Below are 25,711 nucleotides of genomic sequence, written 5' to 3'. Positions count from 1 at the left end.
ATTCAATCAGTGGTGGGGAAGCGTTGTGTCATAAATGACGGAAAATTCCATCAGTGATGGGTAAAGGCAAATATAAATTCTGTATTTGGCTCTTGCAATTTCAAACTTTGTGACCCAATGATTTAATTTTTTTTTTCAATCAAAAAACACGGAAATAAATTATCAGTTGGTACAATTATAGCTGTTAATTACAAAATAAAGGTCTAGGTCTAGAGTAGAATAATATGATTTATGAATTCACTAGCTCATATAATCCTAGTGTACAATGAAGCTAAAGAGATTTGGTTTGCTGCCCAAGATAGAGGTTGAGCTTGAGAATCAACTGGAGCTGTAAATACCCCCTAATAAAGTTAATAATTTAATATAAGTAAAAGTTAAATTCTAAGTCACTACAGGCTACAAGTCTGAGTTTAGATATCTACGTTTTTTTTTTTTTTTTTTTTTCACTTTTAATGTCATCTTTCTCCTGATCCCTGTGTTATTTCTTACTGTGGTAATAATTTTTTGAAAAGATATGTTGATACCATTGTGTCCCTTGATCAAAACAACTTGCTTATTGGTCAGGCTCATGATGCTAGCTAACTGGACAGTTTTGGATTTTTCCCCCCCCTGCACCAACCCTTTCTCTGAAAACTGTCAGTTTCACTTTAATGCCCCATTAATGTAGATGGGACAGCATCCAAAACTGCTCTTGTACAGGGTCGGCCAGTACACTTGCACACCACAAATTACAATGTCTTTTCTGTTTGTAAGCTGTACACAAGACTTTGTGACTAATGATGAGTGGCAGTGCAGTATCTATGTGTCCCAGAGCAATTGGCGCTATTAGAATAGGGAAATCATCAGCCAACCACAAGAGAGGCAATTAACGAGCCAACTATATGCAGTTGACAAAATGATCTAAAAATGGAGCTCAAGATCACAGTAGTCAATTGTAAGTCAATGTAATTGTAATGTCCCTTAAACAGTATCGAAATGCATTACTGACAATGACAAAGTATAAGTACTGTCATTATTTGTCACTTTATACTGTATATCACCATAATGCATTTGACAGACAAAGATACTTACATAGCATTCAATGAATGCATTTTATCAGTCAATGGGAATTTAACCCATGACTTGGGTGTTGATAGCACAGGGAATGTGAATGTTCAACAAGTAGCCTATTCAGTAGGCTATATATCAAAATGTTAAAGTTGCGGTAAGGCCATGGTTAATTTAACAAGCTAATGCAAGACATAATGAGTGCTTCCGACACTACTTTAGATGTCAGGATCAGAGCAGATAAAAGCACACTACATAAAAATTTTAAGAGTTGGGAAGTTAAAATAATTTTCATGCATCAGTTCTTCTGAACTGTTTCAATTATTGGGCTCAAGTTGGATCAGGTACAAGTGCTTGTTGAACTCAGGATAGGTATCTTGACCAAACTATGTGAATTCATTTGAATCGAGGGCAAACAGCATTATTGTTTAAGGTATCAAAATCCGCTTAACAATACATTACGTGTTTCTTGACAATATTGCCCAGGGGGAGTGTGTACAAGCATTCCACAAAGGGCCTAATACAGAACCTTGTGGCACTACGTACCCCAGACCTTATCAAAATAATTATCTGAAGTATATGACCTTCCAACACCTCTTGATACAAACAGACAATAATCAGATATTAAAAGTGAGCACCCTGACAAGTGTTGTCTTTGTATTAAACTGCCACTTTGAATTATGAATTATCATTATTAAAATTAGTCTAATTCATCTTTGCAGTGATACCAGCAAACATATCATAAAGAGGCATACACAGTTATCAACCTTTGCGCAACTAATGAATAATTTTATTTTGCTTTAAAGTTTCTCACAAACCACATTCACCCAATGATATTAAAAATCTTCTTGAGTTTTCATTGAGCTTTCAGTACCCAACGGCAGTTGTGTTATTAAGCCAATCAATCCAAAATGTGACTGGATTTTCAGGGCAGGTAAACATGTATTATTTCCTGCATAGCAGACAGACTGTGCGTGTGTACAGTTCATGTGGCGTATAATTTTGGGCCTTAAGTGAACATTTACTCGTCTCCACCAAACCTACGCTGTGTTATTTATGTTTGAGTAGGTCAGCCAGTGCTGTCGTAGATGGTATTAAATGTGAATGAGAACCAGACAGTCAAAAACTGCTGATTCTTACACATCAGTCTCAGCATGCTACAGTCAGTCAGTTTAACTCTGAGGGACAAGGGACAACTAAATCACAGTGGTCATTTCCTTCTTTTTTGCAAAGCATGTTGTTTTGTGCCATGGCATTCCTTAATGGTAAAGCATAACATTTTAAACTCAAGGTTGCTTGGGTATTGGCCAATTTTGTATTTTCCTTAATTTAATTTTCTAAATACTTAGACAGTGGTAGACAGCTCATTATAAACTGTCTGAAATAAAAATCCTTTATACTGATCTATCTGTCTGTCTGTCTGTCTGTCTGTCTGTCTGTCTGTCTGCCAGACTCACTCACTCACTCACTCACTCACTCACTCACTCACTCACTCACTCACTCACTCACTCACTCACTCACTCACTCACTCACTCACTCACTCACTCTCTCATCCACTCACTCACTCTCTCATCCACTCACTCACTCTCTCATCCACTCACTCACTCACTCACTCACTCACTCACTCACTCACTCACTCACTCACTCACTCACTCACTCACTCACTCACTCACTCACTCACTCTCTCATCCACTCTCTCATCCACTCACTCACTCTCTCACTCACTCACTCACTCACTCACTCACTCACTCACTCACTCACTCACTCATCCACTCACTCACTCTCTCATCCACTCACTCACTCACTCACTCACTCACTCACTCACTCACTCACTCACTCACTCACTCACTCACTCATCCACTCATCCACTCACTCACTCACTCACTCACTCACTCACTCACTCACTCACTCACTCACTCACTCACTCACTCACTCACCCAATCACTCACTCTCTCATCCACTCACTCACTCACTCACTCACTCACTCACTCACTCACTCACTCACTCACTCACTCACTCACTCACTCACTCACTCACTCACTCACTCACTCACTCACTCACTCACCCAATCACTCACTCTCTCATCCACTCACTCACTCACTCACTCACTCACTCACTCACACTCATTTACAGTGCAGAATCACAGTGTTAATAGTGTTTTGTTTTATTAAATCATTGCCTTAAAACATTCACCAATCACAAACCCATTGTATACCTAAGAATATGTTAGGGGCCTATTTGTAGACATTTTAAGCTGTATACACGCTTTTATATTGTAAATCTCTTGATTTATGATGTAAATTTGATGGTTTCACAATAAACAAGAACTGAAGATCAGTAGAATGGAGCACTTTAGAAAATGGTGATCAGGGCCATTTCATTCGCAACTCACTTTTAAATTGTTTAGGTTGCAGTTCAGTATTTTATCCTGTGGCTCTGATGATATCTGTATATATTAAAAAAAAAATTTTTTTAAATCTGGTGCTAATATTCACATCTTGGTTTTCAACCCCGTCTGCACATATAGGTAACATTTAAACACTGTGTAAATGAGGTAATATATTTAAAAGACCGATACATAAATGCTTAAAGTGACAGGTTTACTGGTAGTACAATGACATATAACCTTAAAATTAGCATCGGTGTCATATATTCCTATGGTGGGGCTGTCAAAATTCACAACTTGAATCAGGTCCCGATGTGCAAGCGGTTCTGTTATACTCATTATAGACTGTACCTTTAAAACCCATTAGAAAGAAAATTAAACTGCTGCAAAGGACAATTTTTCAGACTAGCTTCATAAAGAGTTAATGTTGTTGCCAGTATATGTGTGTTTTTTTCTTACTTTAATTTGTCTTGAAAATATTGTTTTGTTGTGACGTGGATTCCAGTAACAAAGCCAGAAAAAAGATCATTTCGTGCATTGAAAAAAATTGCCCCCCACAAATTATCGTCAAAACAAGTAAAATCCATCCATAATGCACAACTATTTCTGTAAAAACATTACATTTTAACGTTAGCCAAAAAATAAATAAATAATATCAGGCATGTTGAAAAAATGTTGGCCCTTCTGTGAAAACAATCAGTGGTAGCCAAGAAGAAAAACATATTACTCAGCGAATATCCTCACATTCTCAGGAGTCCTATCAGTTTTCCGTGTTTTCCTTTCCAGTAGTGCACGGATAAGGGTGACTTGCTTTTGCACATCACTTTCTCGAAACGTTCGGCTTCACATTCCTGAGCGGCCAAAAGTTCCAGTAATGCCAGCGTCAGTCACCGTTTCGAAATCTGGAATTCAGAACATCATCCATGATCCCTCGCAGATTTCAACAATTAAAGAATGTGAAGGAAACGAGGGGAAAACAACTCGGGATAGCATAGAGGATCAGAGAAAATATGAGGAGAATTCTCATTTTATATTTGTTTCGTAAATGTAGTATTCGACAGGTGCCAAGAGAAACACATTAAGGTCATGGGTGGAGCAGATGAGCTCCAAACCGCTCTACTATATCTCTAACTGGCAAAACACAGCATTTAAAGTCACCTCTAAGATTCATTATTCATATTCTCAGTGTTTAGCTGTTATCAGATGCTTTAAGTAAATATTTGAGGTTTCCACAGTGTTATTTCTCATAACAAATGTAGCTTAGTTTTAAGTCATACATACGTACAGTTCAAATGAGGGAACTGATTTCAGTTGGTCTGAAGGACTGTGGCGCCTACGGGTCAATTTCGTTCTCTCTCTGAAATGTGATTTAACATTTCTTGATTTAACAAGAGGAACTGTAAGGTGGCTTCTGTTTGTCTGCCATTCTCGCTCTGTGATTCTATCAATGGGAATCCACTGATAACCTGTGATGTCTGAGGTATGCAAATACATAGGTTGACAGGCAGATAGGACATCTTATCATTGCATTCAGACCGATTTCGGCCAAGCTGTTGCTGTCGGAGAGATGGCCTCACATTTGACCCTAGAATACTTTGGTTTACAGAGGAGTTCATAGTCGACTTAATAACTGCAAGGTGCCCAGGTCCTGTGACTGCAAAACAAGCCAAAAATCATTGGCAGCTGGTATGAGGTGTTTAGTTTCTGACTAACTTGGTGCTGTGCATTAAGGGCAAACATCTCCACTTTGGTCTCGTCTGTCCGAAGGACATTGTTCCAGAAGTCTTGAGGTTTGTTCAGATGCAACTTTGCAAACCTAAGCCTTGCTGCCATGTTCTTTTAGAGAGAATAAGCTTTCTCCTGGCAACCCTTCCATGTCATTCTTGTCCTGTCTTTTTCTAATTGCACTGTCATGGACTTTAACATTGAGTCTGAGGTGTATCTCTTGGATGTTTTGCCATTTCTCTGAGCATTGCACAGTTTGACCTTGGGGTGAATTTGCAGGGACGTCCACTCCCGGGTAAATCGGCAACCGTCTTGAATGTTTTCCACTTGTGAATAATATTCCTCACTGTAGAATAATGGACTTCAAATTGTTTGGAAATGGCCTTGTTACCATTCTCAGATTGATGGCAGCAACAATTGCTTCAAGATCATTGCTGATGTCTTTCCTCCTCGGCATTGTGTTAACACACGGCATTGTGTTAATGCTCCAGACCAGCGAACTGCCAAAACTTCTTCTTTTATAGAGGTGATCACTCTTGCTTATGATCAGTTAATCAAAGACATTTGATTAGCAGCGCCTGACTGCTACTTATGCTATTAATTCCCATGGAAACAGTAAGAGTGTACTTTGTCACCCATGGCTTTTCCATTTTGGCTTAATTTTTGTGTAATATGTCTTTTTGTGTACACATTATTATTATTATTATTATTATTATTACACTATTAGTGTAATCTAAGGCTATATTGACCTAATGTAAGACCTGCCAAGGACCAGCTGATACATCAAACCATAGAATTCAATTAGGGTGTCCTATCTTTTTCACATGACTATATATATACACCGTATAAGCATTTATGAAAAATATTGCACAACCCACCTTTAACTATTGACATGGTTATAATGTATTCAAACTACTGCTTCTTATTTGGTTATGTAAAGAAATTGACCAATGGCATTTGGTAATTTCAGTTTCTAATAATATTTTATGTGTATTTCAGTTTCTAATAATATTTTATGTGTATTTTCTTGGAGTCAGTAAGATATATATCTAGTAAGATATCAATATTCTATTGAATTTTAGAAATTTCTAATAATCAAAGAATCTTGAAAAAAAAAAGTATCACAGTTTTCCCAACAAGTATCACTGTTTATTGAGCAGCAAATCAAATATAATACTGATTTCTGAATGATCATGTGACACTGAAGACTGGAGTAATGATGCTGAAAATTCAGCTTTGATTACAGGAATACACTGTATTTTAAAATATATTTAAATAGAAAACTTATTTTAAATTATATTTCACATTTCACACTTTTACTGTTTAATTGTATTTTTAATCAAATAAATGCAGCCTTGGTGAGCAGAAGAGACTTCTTTCAAAGACATAAAAAAATCTTACCAACCCCAAACTTTTGAACGTTATAAAGCTCAATAGTGTCCATCCCATTTCAGTTTCATTGTATTGAAAATAGCAGCCAGGACATTATCTAAAACCTTTCCTCCTCTTCCTAAAACCTCTCCTTTTTCACCTTTTTGATAAGACTCAACCCTGGGTCGCAGCTGCTCCATATGTCAGGCACAAGGCTTTTACCCCATTCATATTCTACGGAACAAATAGAACTGAATCCACGTGATGGTGTGTAATGGATGTCAGAAACCTTTTAAAATATTTTATGATAAAGTTCCCTATAGTGATATCATGATTCTAGTTTTCCGCTCCATTACTCCAGCGATAAAACCACTTGTTTTCCCATTGCTGGTCTTGACAGAAAACGTTCTTGCCCTCCTGTGCTGACAATTGAAGGCCCATTACCCCTGTTAAGAGGTCATAATTCAGTCACTCTGTTATTGCACAACCTTGCCAGTCTTGCCTCTTGGCAAGCATGCCAGGGCTTGGATATTTCAGCCAACAAAGACAGCTCTGTGCCACTCCAAATCAAGAGAGGAGATTAAAGAAGGGATAGATTGAAAGTGTCCTGGCCCAGTGAAAGAAATGCAAACTGCACCGTGGAAAATAATGAAGTAATGATATAAAGTGGCTCTTTTCTGCCATTCAACCCCCTCCCTCATCCAATCCTCACTAATGAATCAGCAACCTGCTATCATACAGGCCACTGGCCCAGTTCTGCAGAGGAATGTGACCTATGACATCAGTCAGTCTGTTTCAGAGAGGGCAAAGTCTGCGGTAGGCTCTCCAAATCTCCATTCGTCCCTTTAAATGGGAAAGCATGCTTTGAAGACTCGAGTTTCCTAAATGAGTGACCTTTGACCGCTTTTTTTCTTCCTTGTTTCATTGTCTGACACACAATCCAGGCGGCTGAAAAGGAGACAAAAGCTGGAGGAAAGGGAAAAATGCAGAAGAACTGAAAACCTGAGAACAGAGCAGAGACTAAGTAATCCTGTCTTTGGTCCTGGTTTCTTTAGACCGGGCTTAAGAGCCCTCCCTTTTCTGAGGAGATGATCTTCACATGACATTTTTATTATTAACAGCTTCTTATTTGGGGGGAATCTCACGACACCTGTCAAGAACTTGCACACATTTCATTCTAAAATAAATAGATGAACTAAAATATAATGTTGATTGATCATGAGTTGATCATTAATACAATGCAAAAAAGATTTTGAAATTAATTTCTGCTGATTTAAATAAAACGAATTGAATTTTTCACTAATACACTATTTGCACACAGAGAATCTGATCAAACTAATGACAATTATACATCCAGATGCATTACATACGAATTTGTCATGCAAATAAAGACAATGCAAAAAATCGTAATTTTTTAAATATATAATTTCTGTAATTAAGTATAATTTCCTTAATTTTTTTTGGTGAAATGTACTGTATGGAAGCACATTTCTACTTCAGAGTAAAGAAGAAAAAGGTAATTGTGACTTTATTTCTTGTAATTGTTACTTCTCTTAATTTTGACTTTATGGGCCCTATTTTAACGATCTGAAACGCAAGTGTCAAAGCGCAAAGCGCAAGTAACTTTGTGGGCGGGTCTTGGCGCTGTTGCTATTTTCCCGGCGGGATAAATGACTCTTGCACCCGGCGCAAATCTAAAAGGGGTTGGTCTGAAGTAGCTTCATTATTCATAGGTGTGGTTTGGGCGTAACGTGAAATAAACCAATCAGAGCGTCATCTCACATTCCCTTTAAGAGCAGACGTGCTTTTTCCATAGCGGATTGCTATTGTAACGGCGGATTTGCCAGGCGCGCGCCAGGAGCGGTTCACAGCCAAGGAGAGCAATGCTCTCGTCACGACCGTAAAAGAGAGAGAAGTTAAATTGAAATGGAGAAACCCACCCAAATTAACTTCGGTTAAACAGGCGTATGATAATTTGGGTAAATGTGTAAGATAGATGTATGCTTTTATAATAAATTATCTATCTATCTATCTATCTATCTATCTATCTATCTATCTATCTATCATCTATCATCTATCATCTATCATCTATCATCTATCATCTATCATCTATCGTAATAATGTATGATTTGCAAAAATGAAAACTGCTGCTTGTGTAGATGAGAGAATCAAAGTGTATTCGCGTTGTGCACACGCTACATTGATTATGGCCAAGCATGCGCCCTTAGAATAGCATATGAATAACATGCGCAACGCGCCACTGACTTTAAACTATTTTTTCCTGGTTAGTGGCGCAATTGTTTTCTAAACCTGCAAAATAGCATGAAGGAACGTTTGCGCCGGAACACGCCTCCTCTTTGCGCTGAACCGCCCTGGGGAGCGCAAGTGTATTTCCTAACTTACCGACGTGCGTCTGTGGAGGGAAAAGTCCGCTGTGCGCGGGTGCAAAATAGGAATGATACATGCGTCGGTGTACAAAGTCAATTGCGCTGGGTGCAAGATAGGGCCCTAAATCTGACCATTACAACTTCATTTCACACAATTACAACTTATTATAATACATTTTATGCAGAATGCAAGCTTTCATTGAAATGTGACCTGGAAATATTTTTTTGTGCAATTCAATTTGTTAAATGCTCAAAAAAAACAGGTGAGACAAGACTTAACAATTTGTCCCAAACTTTTGTCAGCCACTCATTATTTATCTAAGTGAATGAGCGTCCTGTGTGTTTTTTGATAATATGTTCGTCTCTAGCCGCCAATCCAGTTTCAAATACATTCAGGAATCCATCCAAAAGTTAAGAAAATTGGCCTTTGTGTCCTAAATTCCACTTTAGGAACAGAAAACAAAAATATTTTTGTAGTACACGCTGTGCCTTTCATGTTTTAGTGGACAAATACAACCCATAGTTAATGAATGGTAATAAATCTCTCTGTTCCTGTGGTTATCCAGAGGAACTAAAGTTTCATGTAACCTTGTAGGGTTTCCATTAAAAACCATCACACGATGTTGTTTTTGAGTTGCATGGCCTTTGCGCCATTATAAATACTTTTCGTATTATTTAAGTGTTGTTTTCGGGTGATTTACGAGGCGAGTGATGATCTCGCTGGTTTTTTTCTTCGCCCTTTGAAGGTTATCTGAACCCTACCGACTGAGACATGTCTTTTCCATCAGGTGGCATCGTTAAATGCTCGTCCACATCAGCAGCCTCGTTATTTTTTTCGAGAAATTACATCACTTTTCCCGAGTTTGAACCCACCTCAGCTGGAGTTGGAAACATGAAGGAATGTTTTCTCTCTCTCTCCAGAGGGTAGCGAAAGGGGAAATGAGAGTGAAATGGCTCGAGTGTTTGCCACAGTGTAAACACCAGATCACAGGGGCCTGACCCGAGCTTATCAGGAGCGAAACGGGAAAAACGTCTCTCTTTTTGACTGTCTTGAGGGAATGCGGGTCACTTCCCAGCATCTTTTTTGGCCGTTCTCCATTGTTCACGCGCATTTCTGTTGTAAACGTGACAGGCGGTATAGCTCTTTCCAGGGAAAGTAAACAGTCGTGTTTGGCTGTGCTAAAGAATTCAAATGCGTTTTTAAGACCCTGCTTTGTTAGTCAAAGTAGTAGACGTTATTTGGCCCTGTTAACAAAAGGACATGTTAGCGCAGTGTGTTTGTAAACACTCCCAGGTTTGCGAGATGCGAGAATTTGCGGAATGCTTTTCAGGCTCGCTCTTACGTCAACAGAAGACGTCTTGAAAACATCTCGTTCACATTGTAGTGATCAGACAGAAGGATTGTGGATTGCTCTCTCACAGAGGCTCTTGTGTTTTGATCCATAGCGTGGCTCTGACTCCGCGTTGACATGTCGTGTATCATCGGCATCTTCTGAGCTAATAAAGATGGACGCTGACATGCCGTTCAGTTGGGCAACACTGTCATAATACATGCAGCAGTCAGCGTGTTATTGGGTGCAGATGTTCAGCGGTAATGAATCCAGCGCCGGTTTCTGCTCACAAAGAGCTACAATGTCTGATAAAATGAGTAAATTGTGCTCTCCGAGCCAGTAAAAGGTTTGGGGAAACTAATGCAGGTGCGGTTTTGCTTATATCTGGAGAAGCACCACCTGTGAGGTTACAGTAGCCGTCTGTGCCATTTGCTCATCTGTAATATAGATGGACCACTGTGTGTATTTAAGGTTCATACAAGGAAATGCTGTGAACGCTTGCAATAAAGAGGGCAAGGTTGGAAATAGTGCCAGATGTTGACTTGGATTTGGACTTTAAATTAAAGTGACAGTTCACCCAAAAAACGACGATTCATTCGTCATTTACTCGCGTTTGTTCCAAAGCTGTATGACTTTCTTTCTTGTGTTGAACACCGAAGCAGAATCATGCAAGTTGTTCTCAAACCAGGACCTTTTTGCTGTGAGACTGTGCTGAAAGATCTGAATCATTATTATTGAGGCTTTTATGCTTTTATGATGCTTTTTGCCATTTTGAAGCCGCGGCCCTCATTCACTCTCATTAAGCCAGGATTTAAGTGGAGGAAAGAAAGGCATATGGTTTTGGAATAACATGATGGTCAATAAATAATGATGGAATTTACATTTTTTTTTTTGGCTTTTTTAACTATTTTTAGCTTTTAACTTTTCATTAAATAATGATCTATTTTTTCCCAGTTGTTTCCATTCCATACTGATTAAGATTAAATAAATACCCGAAAATGCTTTTATAGAAAGAGTGGAAAATAATGTCACTAGATTTGTCTATGTTCAATTTTCCGATAAATGGCTTTGATTTGTTTTATTTATTTCAAATAAAACTAATTTAAGTTAAAATAAAGGTCCTGGTCCTTTTGCTAAGTTGTGCAATAGAAATCCACCCTTCTTTAAACATAAGCCAGCACTTTCACTTCCTCTTAGAGGCTTAATTTAGTCTAACTTAAATCAAAGTGTGCTGAAGTTCAGCGTGGGCGCTTTTTGGAAAGTTTTGCAGAATGTCAAAAGTTGTTTACGAAGTTCTGAAATCTTAATGCGTCAGGAATATTTTGCTTTTAATGTAACATGCCAGTCCTTATAAAAAAAAAAAAACACTTTTAATAAATAGCTCGAAGGAAGTGCAATGATGATTACCTGAATTTGATATAGTCCTTTTTATACCCACTTAATTAGGACTTAAGTACATCTTGTACTGACAAGCATTTAAGTAATCTAAAATACTTTTATATAGAAAAATATAATCTTTAATGTCATTTCTATTGAAATTTGTGTCATGTGTTTAAATATATCTGTAATTACACATTTGTAATGATGAATTTGCAGTGTATTGTATTTTGAATATTTTGACTTTAAATGTAATATAGAATAACATGATTAACATGATATAGAATGTAAAAATTAAAATCAAGTACTCTGTGCTCAAGTATTTTCGTCAACACATCAAAAGCAACTTGTATAACTTTTAAAAAGCAATTATTCCAAATGTATTTTGAAGTGAAACTTTTAATTTGATATTACAAAATTCACATTTTAAAAGGTGTTCTTTAGTGTGTTTTTTCATCAATATTATATTATCTTCAAGTACAGTTTAAAAAAAATATATCCTTTTAAGATTTGAAGTACACTACAAGTGCACATTCAATACAATTGAGTGAACTTCTTATACGCAAGGGTCATTTGTGTCAGTTTCAAAATTAGAAATCCACCCCATAAACATTGGGTTAGACTTCAGTGCGGCTGTCTTATCAAACCCTCGTCCTGGCTCACCTTGACCTGTCTGTCAATGTTGATGGGATGTGAATATTTAAGGACTGGTGTGACGGCCCATCAGAGGAAGATGTATGTGAAATGTCAGCACGGCTCTGCTCTGTGTTCCCTCACACTTTCCTGTTTGTTCCCGTTCTCTCTCACTTGCTTTGAAACGGATAGGTTCACTCAAGGAATGCTTTTTTTTCAATACTAACTACTATCTGTCCGTCCCCCTATCTATCTATCTGTCTGTCTGTCTGTCTGTCTGTCTAGATAAATATTATATTCATTTATATTTCTCCATGAAACTAATTTTAAGCATTTACTTATGCTTTTAAATAAATGTTATTAAGATTATGTATATTTTAGAGCTTAAAGGAACACTTCGACTTTTTGGGACTTTAGCTTATTCACCGTATACCCCAGAGTTAGATAAGTCCATACATACCTTTTTCATCTCCGTGAGTGCTATAAGTCTGTTTGACGCACCCACCGCTAGCCTAGCTTAACACAAAGACTGGATGTAAATGGCTACAGCTAGCATACTAATCCCAATAAGTGACAAAATAATGCCAACATTTTCCTATTTACATGTTGTGATTTGTATAGTCACAGTGTGTACAAATAACAAGGTCATATGAGACACAGCCGTTTTTTAAACATTTAAATACTGGGAACTATTTTCTCAGAAGGTGAAGCACTGCTACTTGGGCGGAGTGATTAGCGCAGCACACGAGAAGCGCCGTTCCGTCAACAAAACCAACGTGACTAACCCAATAGAGCAGTGGTTGCCAATCCTGGTCCTGGGGACCCACAGCTCTGCACAGTTTGTATGTCTCCCTCATTTGACACACCTGATTCAGATCATCATCTCGTTAGGAAAGAGCTCTGAACTGAACTGGGTGTGTCAAATAAAGGAGACATATAAAATGTGCAGAGCTGTGGGTCCCCAGGACCAGGATTGGGAACCACTGCAATAGAGGAAGCGCTGGTGTCTGAGCGTGCATGTCTGGGAGTGCAAGTGCAGGTCTGCAGCCAGACCCTTCTCGGAACAACTGTAATAGTAGGGAGCACCCTATTCATGTAATAGTGTCACTAAGGTTACATTACATCTAGCTAATGGCACTGTAACAGTAGGCTAGTCATCTAAAAACATACCGGAACACTTACCGCAGCCGCAGGTGATCCACTTTGTCCTGTCTTTACTATCGTAGATGGTATGGCCGTATCCTTCAGCACACGTTTCATGGTCCGTGTGGCAAATTCCATTTTTTTTCAAAATAGTCGTCTTCAGTGAAATGTTCTGAGCAAACGCGATGATGTCCTTGATGATGTCTACAGGTGTGTTTGGATCTATATCCAGAGCAAGTAGCCATGATTCATCAGGTCAGCGTTTTTGGTTGGAATTCTATGAAACATCATGGTATTACCTGATCTCCCCTGTATATTGTCGCAGCTCTTTACAATACAGCGAACACCCATGATTGTAAACTTTGCATTTACTATCTAGTAATTGCTGACTCTATTACTCCAACTCTGAGCGAACTCTCTGCTCCTCACCACGGCGCTTCTCGGGTGCTGCGCTAATCACTCCGCCCAAGTAGCAATGCTTCGCCTTCTGAGAAAATAGTTCCCAGTATTTAAACGTTTAAAAAATGGCTGTGTCTCATATGACCTTGTTATTTGTACATGCTGTGACTATACAAATCACAACATGTAAATAGGAAAATGTTGGTGTTATTTTGTCACTTATTGGGATTACTATGCTAGCTGTAGCCATTTACATCCAGTCTTTGTGCTAAGCTAGGCTAGCGGTGGGTGCGTCAAACAGACTTATAGCACGCACGGAGATGAAAAAGGTATGTATGGACTTGTCTAACTCTGGGGGATACAGTGAATAAGCTAAAGTCCCAAAAAGTCGAAGTGTTCCTTTAATCCAATACATTTACTGATTACCAATTATTATTTTTTTTTTACTTGTATACCATTTTTGGATTAAAACATGACAAATCTGAAAAAGATCCGCACACGAAAATAGGCCAAAAAGCTCACACGATTGTATTGTCCACAGGCCACAAATGAAGTGCAAAGTCCAAGAAAGTGCAAGGTGCGCAAAACGTTTTCGGGTTCAACCCTTCATCAGTGCCATGTGTTACCAAGCATACACCTGAGGTAATTTACAAACTTATTACCATAATCAATGTAATTTACCGGTATCTGACTTTATCCCATAAAAAAATAATTACATAAATAGTCTACATAATTATACATACCACAATGTCCTGATATGTCCTTTAATATTCTGAATGTTCTGATCCAATCTGACTTCTGACCTGTAATGCTGCCTGGATCATAATCATACACTGATCGCTCGTTGGCCAGAGGAGAACTGGCCCCCGACTGAGCCTGGTTTCTCCCAAGGTTTCTTTCTCCATTCTGTCACTGATGGAGTTTTGGTTCCTTGCCACTGTCGCCTTTGGCTTGCTTAGTTGGGGACATTTAATATTCAACAATATCATTGATCTGCCTTACTTAAGGTGGACATGTCACATGATTAGACTTTGAAAAGCATAGTCATCCAACCAACATTTATAGAAAACAATTTAGAGTTAATTCCTCATTCATGCCCAAAGGATATAGACATTTTAGGTCAATAATCCATTTATTTCCTCATTAAAAACATGGCAATATTTTCACATTTTACAGTTTTTCTCAGTCGCTTTGGTACATTTAATTTTGTGCATTTTACATTTCATTTGGTACATTACATTTGCAAACCAGTAAGCGCATTTCTCAAAACAATTCGTACAAACTGCACCACACAATGGATTACCTGTAAAAACCTGTAACTTACTCAAAATCTTTACTTCAGTAGCAGGTATTTCTGTCAATGAACGTGTCATTGTTCACATACGAGATAGTCAAAATGCTTAGCCATGTTGTCAATATAACAGTATGGCCTGACCAATTATTGAAAATGCTCAAGGCTGCACTTCCTCTGTATGGCATATCAATTTCAACAGTACAAATTTACACATTACTGTATGTGGAATATTGATTGAAAGTGACCTGTGGCTGGCGATCATAGACCTTCCCCCTCCATGCTGAATATAACTCCTCAGCTGGGTTAAGGAATGGGAAATAGGGTGGGAGGAATTCCATCAGCATCCTGTAGTGGATCACAAACCATTGTCTGATGATGTTTGAGCGATGGAAACTCACATTTTCCCAAATTACCACATACTTTGGTAAATCATCTTGAAATGGACCCCTCTCATCATCGGGGATGTGAGCCCTGTAGAGGGTCTCTAAGAATGTGAGGAACTGCTGTCTGTTGTATGGCCCTGTAAGGGGAATATGAGTTAGCTCAACATAATAGCAGCACACATAGTTATATTCCAACGCTATCTCTCAACCAATACGTACGAATTTGTATGAGGTGTATGAGGTGGCTAATTCGTACGACCTCACTCGTACTAATTCGTACGATTTTTCTAAACCCCAGTGATGGGTAGGGTTTAGGGGCGGGGTCAGGGGTAGGTTATTTGTACGAATTGGGCAAGTCGTAAAATATGTACGATTTAGCAAAAATCGTACGAATTCGTACAATAGAGGTCGTATGAATTCATACGAATTAGCCACCTCGTAAAATACGTACGAATTGCCGTGAGATCGGATTGGATATTCCCTGGCAAATCAACAGTAGCTCTGTGGCCAATGACATCTCGACCACCTTCTGCTTCTGGTCAGGTTGAAGCCGGCCTCATCCACATATATATGAAGATGTGAGATGGTTCCCTTGACTCCAATTCCATTATATGCTATATCCCATAAGACACTAAATTAGTTTTATGAATAACATGCATTTTCATAAAAAAAAAGATAGTTACATCAAACTTGTACATATTGCATGTTCTTTTCTACAGTCATAGCAAACGTGTACAAACCACACTTTATATACTATATATATTACTATAAAATGTTGCTTTAAAGTTGTTACTGTGTGCACATAGATGTTTTACCTGTACATACTCGTATTCCTTTCAAATGGTACTCTGTAAAGCTGTTTCATGCTCGTGTAGTGACTCTTCAGCACCCTGTTGATACTTAACAGACGGTTGATAGTCAGCACCCTGTCGATAGATGCTAACAGATTGGATGTTTTCAAAGACATTGTTGTAATGGCACTCTGTATCTCCCTTAGTCTAATGGCATTGTTTGCTCTGACCATAGTGCAAATGGCCTTCTCCTGTTGAGGTGTGAAAGTGGGTCCTCTGCCACCCCTGTGAGGGAATCTTGCAGTCCTATCTAGGAAAAAATGCAGTAATGCAAAACACACTATTTTTCACACACACACACACACACACACACACACACACACACACACACACACACACACACACACACACACACACACACACACACACACACACACACACACACACACACACACACACACACACACACACACACACACACACACACACGTATATATACACGTATATACGTACACTGTATTTATACTGTACAGTATGTATATGCGTGTGTGTGTTTGCATTGCACATTGGTGGATATACCTATTCTGTCAACAAAACGTGTGAATTATTGAGGACACGATTGTTCTCCCAACATTCGGCTGCACCCTCTGGGTTGCCTCTGCCTTTGTAAGGCCATGATTTACAACACAGTTGTGGCCCTTATTTCATCTGATCGAGCGTAGCTGAAAGAAAACAAAACAAGGTATTTCGCTTTTCATGCAAGGAAAGTGTTATTGCATACAGAAAGGCCTTAAACACTGCTGGATCTGCTTACTTTTCGACTCTCTTAGAAGACAGCACAACCCTAGGAATTTATTTTATGCAGTGGCTAAATTAATGAGAAATAAAGCTTCAACTTCAGGTGTTTCCAAACAGCACAGCAGTAATGACTTTATGAATTTCTTTACTTGCAAGACTGATACTATTATAGCGAAAATTATAACCGTGCAACCGTCTACTACAGTATCGCATGAGACATTGTGCTATAGACCTCCTGAGGAACAATTCTATTCATTCCTTGCTGTAGGAGAGGAATTGTCTAAATTTGTTAAATCACAAAAAACAACAACACGCATGTTAGACCCTATAATGACTAAGCTACTGAAAGAGATGCTTCCAGAAGTCATAGATCCACTTCTTAATATCATTAATTCATCTTTGTCATTAGGATACGTACAGAAAACTTTTAAGCTGGCTATTATTAAACCTCTTGTTAAAAAATGCAAATTGATCCTAAAGAATTAGTTAATTACAGACCAATCTCGAATCTACATTTTCAGTCAAAAATACTAGAAAAGGCAGTATCCTCACAACTGTGTTCCTTTTTTAGAAAGAAATGTTATCTGCGAGGATTTTCAGTCAGGATTTAGAGCGTACCATTGTACTGAGACAGCTCTCATAAGAGTCACAAATGATTTGCTCTTATCATCCGATTGTGGTTGTATCTCTCTAATAATGTTACTGGATCTTAGTACTGCATTTACAGTAATACTATAACATTCTTTTGAATAGACTTGAAAACTATGTTGGCATTAGTGGAATTGCATTGGCATGGATCAAATGATCCTTGTCTGACTGTTACCAATTTGTAGCAGTGAATGAAGAGATGTCTTATCGATCACTAGTTCAGTATGGAGTACCGCAAGGCTCAGTTCTAGGACCGCTGTTTTTCACCCTGTACATGCTACCCTTGGTAGATACTGTATAATTAGGAAGCATGGCGTTAGTTTTATCTGTTAAGCTGATGATACTCGGCTCTATATTTCTTTGCGCCCCGACGAAACATACCAATTCACAACATTAATGGAATGCATAGTTGATATGTTTTGATCATCGTTCTGAATCCGATCTAGATGTAGTATTTGACAAATGTTTTTTTTCCCAGCTTTTTTCTCAAAATGTTGCTTTTTATGAAGTTTACCCAGAACTTCTCTTAACCCAAATCTATTGTGATCTCACAATTCTGGCCAGTTGATAATGCATAGAATATCGAAATCGACTTCAGGCGATAGATTCTTTTTCTATTTAGCACCTAAACTCTGGAACAGTCTTCCTTGCATGTTTTGAGAAGCAGACTGGGAGAGACTGTCAGTTTAAATCCAGACTAAAAACAGATCTCATTCACCTGGCATACACATAACACATTATAAATTTCTATCATTCAAATCAGTTAAATGATTGTTAGGCTGCATAAATTAGGTAAACCGGAACCGGGAACGCTTCCTGTAACACCTCCTGTAACACCTGATGTACTTGTTAGATCGTAAGAAGACTGGCATCTATTTTAATGTTAGTCTGTCTGTCTTATCCTTAACCCGAGGTTACCGTAGTCAGCTGGATCCAGTCGATATTCAGATCATATGGCGGACCTGTAACTAGACACGACCAAAGCGCAGCCCTGAATGCCTCGTCGACATGACAGCCATCGGCACTGATTATGGCGGCAAATCAATGACAAAATTAACGTAGCGCACAACCGATGCTGGTGCGCGCAGTAAATGACATTCGCGAGAGGATAACAGATCTACACGCGAGGAAACGGGAACTCGCAAGCTAATTCAAACCCTGCGAGCGCGCATGACATCTCATCTGCACGCAATACAAGCCCTCGCGCGCGCATGATCATTCCCCACGCTCTCGCGCTTGATCTCCTCTCGCCTGCTGCTTTTGCTCGCTCAAACTATTTTATTTTTGGCAGTCGAGGGGCAGGACTGTTACTGTTTTAATAACCTCAAATGTCATTTGCACTGATCCTCAACAAAGACCACAAGAACCAGACAGGTCCTCCTCACAGAACTGGACTGAGCTGGATGATGACATAATTTTTTTCAGAACTGCTTTATAGATGAAATGAACTTATTTCATCATTGATGATCTTTACAACGGAACTGAATATAAATGTGCGCAGGCGTGTAGTCTTTCTTTACAAATTGACCTAAACAAATGACTGGTCTGGCCTTAAACATTTATAATACAGAATTATTTATCGTTTCCGAGTAGCCATGTGAATCGGAACTATTTTATCTGTACAGAGGTAAAGGGAAGGAGAAGGGGGCCTTCACAGGGGAGAGACTAGTTGACACTTCAGGACTGTGTTGTCGTCCTCTCCAGGCACAGGTCCTACATCAAATCTGGATGTGCCTACGTCCTTCTGCCTCTTCCTCTGTTTTACCTCCCTACCCTTCCTCCACGCATCCTTACTCCTCTTCTTCCACCCGGCTGTTGACCCTGTTCGTTTCCTGGTTGTTCATCCATTGTCAGAAATTGTAACAGTGTTGTGCTGTCTATATATGCTTGCCAACTGATGGTTCATGAGATGCACCTTTGAGCAATTTTAGAGAACTGGTTGATCATTGATCTCATACTCTACATTCCCTTCATTGGTGTTAAGATTCACCAATTCATTAATTCAAGACACATTTGAATTGTACAGTGTGTAGAAAATACGCTTGACAGATTATGACAACTGGTTCAACCATTTTGCACTTAAAGGAGAACTCCGGTCAATTTTAACATTGAGCTAATTTTTTTGTACATATGGAGTGCTGTCAATACAGAGAACAACGACAAAAATCGGTGTTGCCTACACCGAGTTATTCTATTTTTAAAATTTGCACCCTGTTGACTTCAATGGGGCAAGTACTAAACCTGCTTTTAGGCTCTTAACATCCTTGATGTGTCATTACAAGTGCACAGAAAATGTGAGTGATTCCTTCTGAGTGAACACGAGTGGATCTGACTGCAGTAGATGTGAAAGATATGTATAAAAATGATGTTAAGCCAGCGCAAATACCTGTTTACATCCTGTTTTTCGGTTGAAGTCCAAAGTAGTCGATTGCCGAGTTCACGCGCATAGGTTTAGTTACCTATGATCACGCGCGTGAACTCGGCAATCGACTACTTTGGACTTCACCCGAAAACAGGATGTAAACAGGTATTTGCGCTGGCTTAAATAACATAATTTTTATACATATCTTTTACATCTACTGCAGTCAGATTCACCCGTGTTCACTCTGAAGGAATCACTCACATTTTCTGTGCACTTGTAATGACACATCAAGGATGTTAAGAGCCTAAAAGCAGGTTTAGTACTTGCCCCATTGAAGTCAACAGGGTGCAAATTTTTAAAATAGAATAACTCGGTGTAGGCAACACCGATTTTTGTAGTTGTTCTCTGTATTGACAGCACTCCAAATGTACAAAAAAATGAGCTCAATGTTAAAATTGACCGGAGTTCTCCTTTAATGACTAACGCAATGAACTAATGCCTTGATATTTTGGAGGGTAAGACTATTCAACAAAGAACCAGTATAATATATATAATTTTGATCAACATGACATAAGCAATTGATAATGTAGGAAACAGCAGACAATTGTACATAATCAATGTACCAAAGCATTAGCAATTTGTTCAAATTAATGAGAAATGTTCCAAAGTGACTGAGAAAAACTGTAGTATGTATTATTCTGATGTTTTTAAATTGAAAAAATATATAATATACTAAATCTGTTCTTTAAAAACTTGTAACTCTATGTTGTAATATGAAATAGATTATGAATGTAACTTTTCAATATCTAGATTTTTTTTTAAATATATGTTAATAATCACATATTTAATAGCATATCTAAACATATTTTTTTTTTCCAAAACTTGCGATGCAAAAAAATAGTTGCAATAATGTATGTAATTAACTGGTAAAGTTTCAGTGCAAGATCTTCACAAAAAACAATAAATGACAAAAGTCCCCTATTTACCTGCAGTATCTGGCCTTAATGAAAGGTATATTTTTGATGTATAACTTGTTTAAATTAATAATTTTATTTAAGACTGAAGCCTCTTCACTTGCCTCTTCTCGCCGTTGAATTATTTAACATGTTTCAATCCTTCCCCATTGCATTACTCCCATGGAAACAGTCAAACTCCTGACAGACAGCTCTAGTGTATCCTTCAGCAGTCAAACTAATATGCGCTGTCCGTGGTTCTGAACACGTCTCCACAAAATTCCCGCCTGGGCAGTCTGGCTCCCGCGTTTACACAGCGTGTCTTTAAATACCAGCATGCCAGTGTTTTCATTCACATTCTATGGTCTGAGGCAGGACCTACCATCGGTTGCACACTTTTTTTTTGGTATGCAAAATACAGTCTACACCTCTGAATTTCCAGTGTCCGGGCCAGTTTTCTTAGATAATTCATAGTAAAAAGGAACAGTAGGCAAAAATGCTCTCATTCACCCGTGGATTGCCCTAGGGAGACTAACATCCTGTTGACATATGGTAGGTTGGGCAGAGAGGAACAGGGATCAAATGCTTTGCATAATGCTCTTCATAAAGAGATCTCCTGAGTAGATTACAGTACAGGAAGTGAATGCCACTTCTGATGACCCTTTGAAAACCAAATCAAATGGCCTTGATATATTATCATAAAGAAGATCGTGCACAAACAGTCATTGTATCTGCTCAGTGAAAACTGGGTGTTACTGTCCAGTTTACGTCAAAGAATAATTGTCATTTGTACATCCCTTTATGCCATTTTTCCCCTGCTGTAAACCGTGTAATCAAACTGGGTCTTAAAGGCCCCCTGACATCAAAATGTACGTTTTTTAGCTTTTAGTATGAATATGTTAGCCTTAAGGTTGAATAAGCTGGTGTGTTCCAAAACAATGACAAAATTTGCATTTAGGAGATATACGTAAGCATTCAAAACTTACAGTCTCTCACTTTCCCCTAAAATGGATCACAGATTGACATCCCCGCAGACTTCAGCTTCTCATCACATCTTCTGTCCTATCAAATGCCCCTTGAATCTAAAGCGTCCCGCCCCCTATGCTATAAACACCACATGGCCAAAGCAAGCGTTGACACAGAGCAATATGGGTTTGAGATGTGTGTTCGGTTGCTCAAATGCTCAAGTTTTATTCCTGTTTCCAACTGTACAATGGTTAATGAATGGCTAGAATTTATTCACACCTCTACTATTGAATCCAGCATATCATCAGCGCTTGGATTTGCTTCCATGGAGCTGTCAAGTACGACTTGCAGTCTGTGAGGTAAACTAAACGCTATTGGTATTTAAAAAGGTGGAGGAGCCATTCAATATGTCCAGCCTTAAAGGTCCCATTCCATGGATTATTTTATTATTTTATAATGTTTCCTGGGGTGCCCTTATAATGTTAGTATGTTTTTTAGATCAATTTTTTTTATAATTTAGAAATAAAAGGCATTTTTCCTAGCCTGTTTTCATCACCTGATTTGAACGCTCTGTTTGAAGGGGCGTGTCTGCTGTGAGACTTCAATGTAAACGCCCTCTGCTGTGATTGGCTGACATGCTTGCATATTAAATATCTGGCATTACATGTGGAACTATCTGGAAAACTTTTACTATTACAGCTATTATACGTTTTTACTATTACAGCTATCGGGATTAACAAATTGTGAGAAGTTTTTTAAGTATTTAGATCTGTTTCAATCACATAAAAGGTTGAAGTGATGAGCATTGAGCAGATGACAGCCTGTTGATCGCGTGAAAAAAGATCTTATCATTGCAACGCAGTTTCTGCACTCACTAATGATTTCACCAATGCAAACATGAGGTATATAAATACAGTAAGAGATTCGTTGTGCAGTGTAACAGCGTCATTGATTTCATAACGAGTTTTGGCAAGTGTCCAGATAAACTCGCGCTGTGTGATTGACAGCTTGGGCGATTGGAAAGGGATTGTTCTTTGATCGCTTTCTGTATATTAATCACATTTTAAGTAAGATTATTTTCATCCTACTAAGAGAAACGATGTGAAGTTGATCGCTACTTCCATAGTAAATCACTACTTACCGCTTGCTGGAATATAGTTGAAATTGTCCCCTTCGTCAGTATGAAACGCTGAGAGAAGCCTGCTTGATATTATCCCAGGTTAGAAAAACAGTCCGTGGTGAAATGGACAGAGCAAACTAACAACTTCGAATTAAACTTTTGCGGTATCCGATTATAGATAAACATCAACCACGCCTGTTGACATTTCGCCATCAAGACGCCTGGGCGGAGGTTAGTCAAAACACGGTTTTAATGACGTCATTAAAGAAGGAAGTAGAGGGATGTAGTCCAATCCAGCCGTTTTTTGTAGGCGACTTCTGTTAAATAAAATATCTTGCTTGGCATTGAACTTTGAGCTTTATAATTTTACAGATATTATTTATACTCTAACAACAACGTTACACACTAACTAAAGTTTGAAACATGGGATCACGAAGAACGGGACCTTTAACTTCCTGTTTCAGTGGAAATCATGTCAATGCATCAAAGTTCAGTGGTCCCTTAAAGTTAATAGTTGTTTTAGTGGCACATATTTTTCTATTTTAATATAAGAAAAAGTATAAAATTATAATTGTATTGGTGTCTTGATGTCATTGGCATGACACTCATCTTTAGTTCACCCCTCAAAAAATTATATTCTTACGGGGATTCCCCCGTTTCCCGTCGGTAGACTGATGCTATGCGTGCAGGAAGTGGAAGAGGCACTTTCTGCCTAAGAGAGCCAGCTACACTGCAGCCTCCAGTCACCCCAATACGGCACCGCAAACCATGCTTCCACTCGGCCATTCGCTACCCTTTTCCGAAGTGTCAAGGGCCTAGCCCCAGACTGGAGTTAGACCTGGTGCAGCCAAGCAGTCCTGAGGCCTCAGGATGGAGGAGAAAGGGGTTAAGTCTAGCCAAAGCCGGACTCCACCCAAAACATCCCCATTTACCAGTCCCCTTTTCAGTTCAGGGTGCTGGAAATGCTGTTTGTTGCCGGTTTTGGGACCACCCTGCCATTTTGCGCACACAAACCGTTTCCCGCTGTTAAAGCGCACCAAATAAATTCTTTACATTTTCACAAAAAGAGCATTTCTCCTCCTCTCAATGCTGTAGCAGGCGCTGTTCTCCACGCCTCAGCGTGAGATGCAGCCTGTAGTTCTTCATCCATTTGCCACTCGACTCCGGATGTCTGAATCGTGCCCTCATGAGACGGCCCTTCAGAATGTTAAATATCAAACAAAACCTTATGCAAATTGGTTTGTATCGGGAATTGGATTGGGAATTGGTTTCATATCCAGATAGCTCCACATCACAGGCCTTTCTTGAGATTTGTGTTCAAAATACCATTATAAAGTCCTTCCGTTCGGACTCTCTCTAGCACTGCGTACTTTTACGAGGTAGAGGGGAATCTTTATATTCAATTATCTCAACGATTGGCTTCTCATAGCCTAGTCGAAACAGGAGCTATGCACCGACAAGTCCCAGCTACTCAGTCAAATGAACGAGCTGGGCTTCAATTTTGGCAAGAGCTCGCTACTCCCCAGACAACGAATTTTGTTTCTGGGGTGGTCTTCGACTCTGGTCAGAAGAAGGCTTTCACAAGAGCGTGCCCTGTAAGTCAGGAGTATGGCGACCCTGTTTAAAGTAGGGTCTTTCCATCCCCTCAAGAGGTTCCAGAGACTGTTAGGCCTCATGACAGCAGCCTCCTCAGTCATTACGCTGAGCCTGCTCCACATGCGACCACTCCAGCACTGGTTGAAAGACCTCGTCCCACCCAATGAGTGGCGCGTAGGCCGATATACTATCAAGGTGGCCCACAGCTGTGTCAGAGCTATGGCACCTTGGAGATCTCCCTGCTTCTACCAGAACGGGGTAAGACTGGGCTCAGTTTCCAGGAGGAAAGACGGGCCTGGGTGCCCTGTGCGACGGCAAGATAGCCTTTGGCTTATGGGACAAAATTGGCATGTCAATCACCTAGAAATGATGGCGGTTAGTGCTGGCCTTCAAACAGTTCCGCTCAGTACTCAGGGGCCATCGTGTCTTAGTCCGAATGGACCACAGGGTGGTGGTTGTCTTTATATTGCGTAGCTTGCTGTGCTACTGCGCTGCCTCAGTCGAAAGATCTGACAAGTGGGCATTTCTGCGCATATTTATAGGCAGCTGAGCCCGCCCGCTTTGAAGGGCTGAAATGCCATTTGTCTGTGAAATTTATAGACGTGAACCAATCAGGCTTCAGAATTCTGAGAAAACAGGAGATTCCCCCCATAATGCTCGTTCCCGTTATCTCAGGGAACCTAGGTTACATAAGTGACGTTATCATGTGACAAAACCAAAAATAAAATAAAATGAAAAGCAGAGAGGATTCTTTTAGACCCTTATGATTGTGTCTGTTTATGAATTAATTAATTTATTCTTTGTATGACCTGGCAAGCTTAGTTCACGTTTTCAAATGTGAAATGGAATAACCCACCCAAAATTTCTCATTTCAATTTACTGGGAAAATATGTTTGAAATCTCTTTGAAAATAATGATTGAGGCGCACATTTTTGTATATCGAGATGGTGCAAGTAATGATGTGTATATATACAGTAATGAGCCGAATATTGTATACAGGT

The 25,711-nt window shown here is 39.1% G+C and overlaps 1 long non-coding RNA gene across 2 annotated transcripts in view; it reads left to right on the top strand.

Annotated features, from left to right (window-relative positions):
- The window catches only part of LOC308685113, a 60,816-nt gene that overhangs the window by 17,165 nt on the left and 17,940 nt on the right, over positions 1 to 25,711 (top strand). Inside the window, exon 2 of one of the 2 annotated variants that reach the window (XR_014029426.1) lies at positions 14,341 to 14,441. The exons of the other annotated variant lie outside the window; for it this stretch is intronic. This is a non-coding gene — a long non-coding RNA (uncharacterized lncRNA). The remainder of the gene's footprint in view (positions 1 to 14,340; positions 14,442 to 25,711) is intronic. 2 annotated transcript variants of the gene reach the window in all.

The sequence above is a fragment of the Scardinius erythrophthalmus genome (genome assembly GCF_964197995.2).
Source record: "Scardinius erythrophthalmus genome assembly, chromosome: 24".
NCBI lineage: Eukaryota > Metazoa > Chordata > Actinopteri > Cypriniformes > Leuciscidae > Scardinius > Scardinius erythrophthalmus.
Note: the sequence above shows the minus strand (reverse complement) of the source record. Positions and strands in the feature narration are given on the sequence as shown.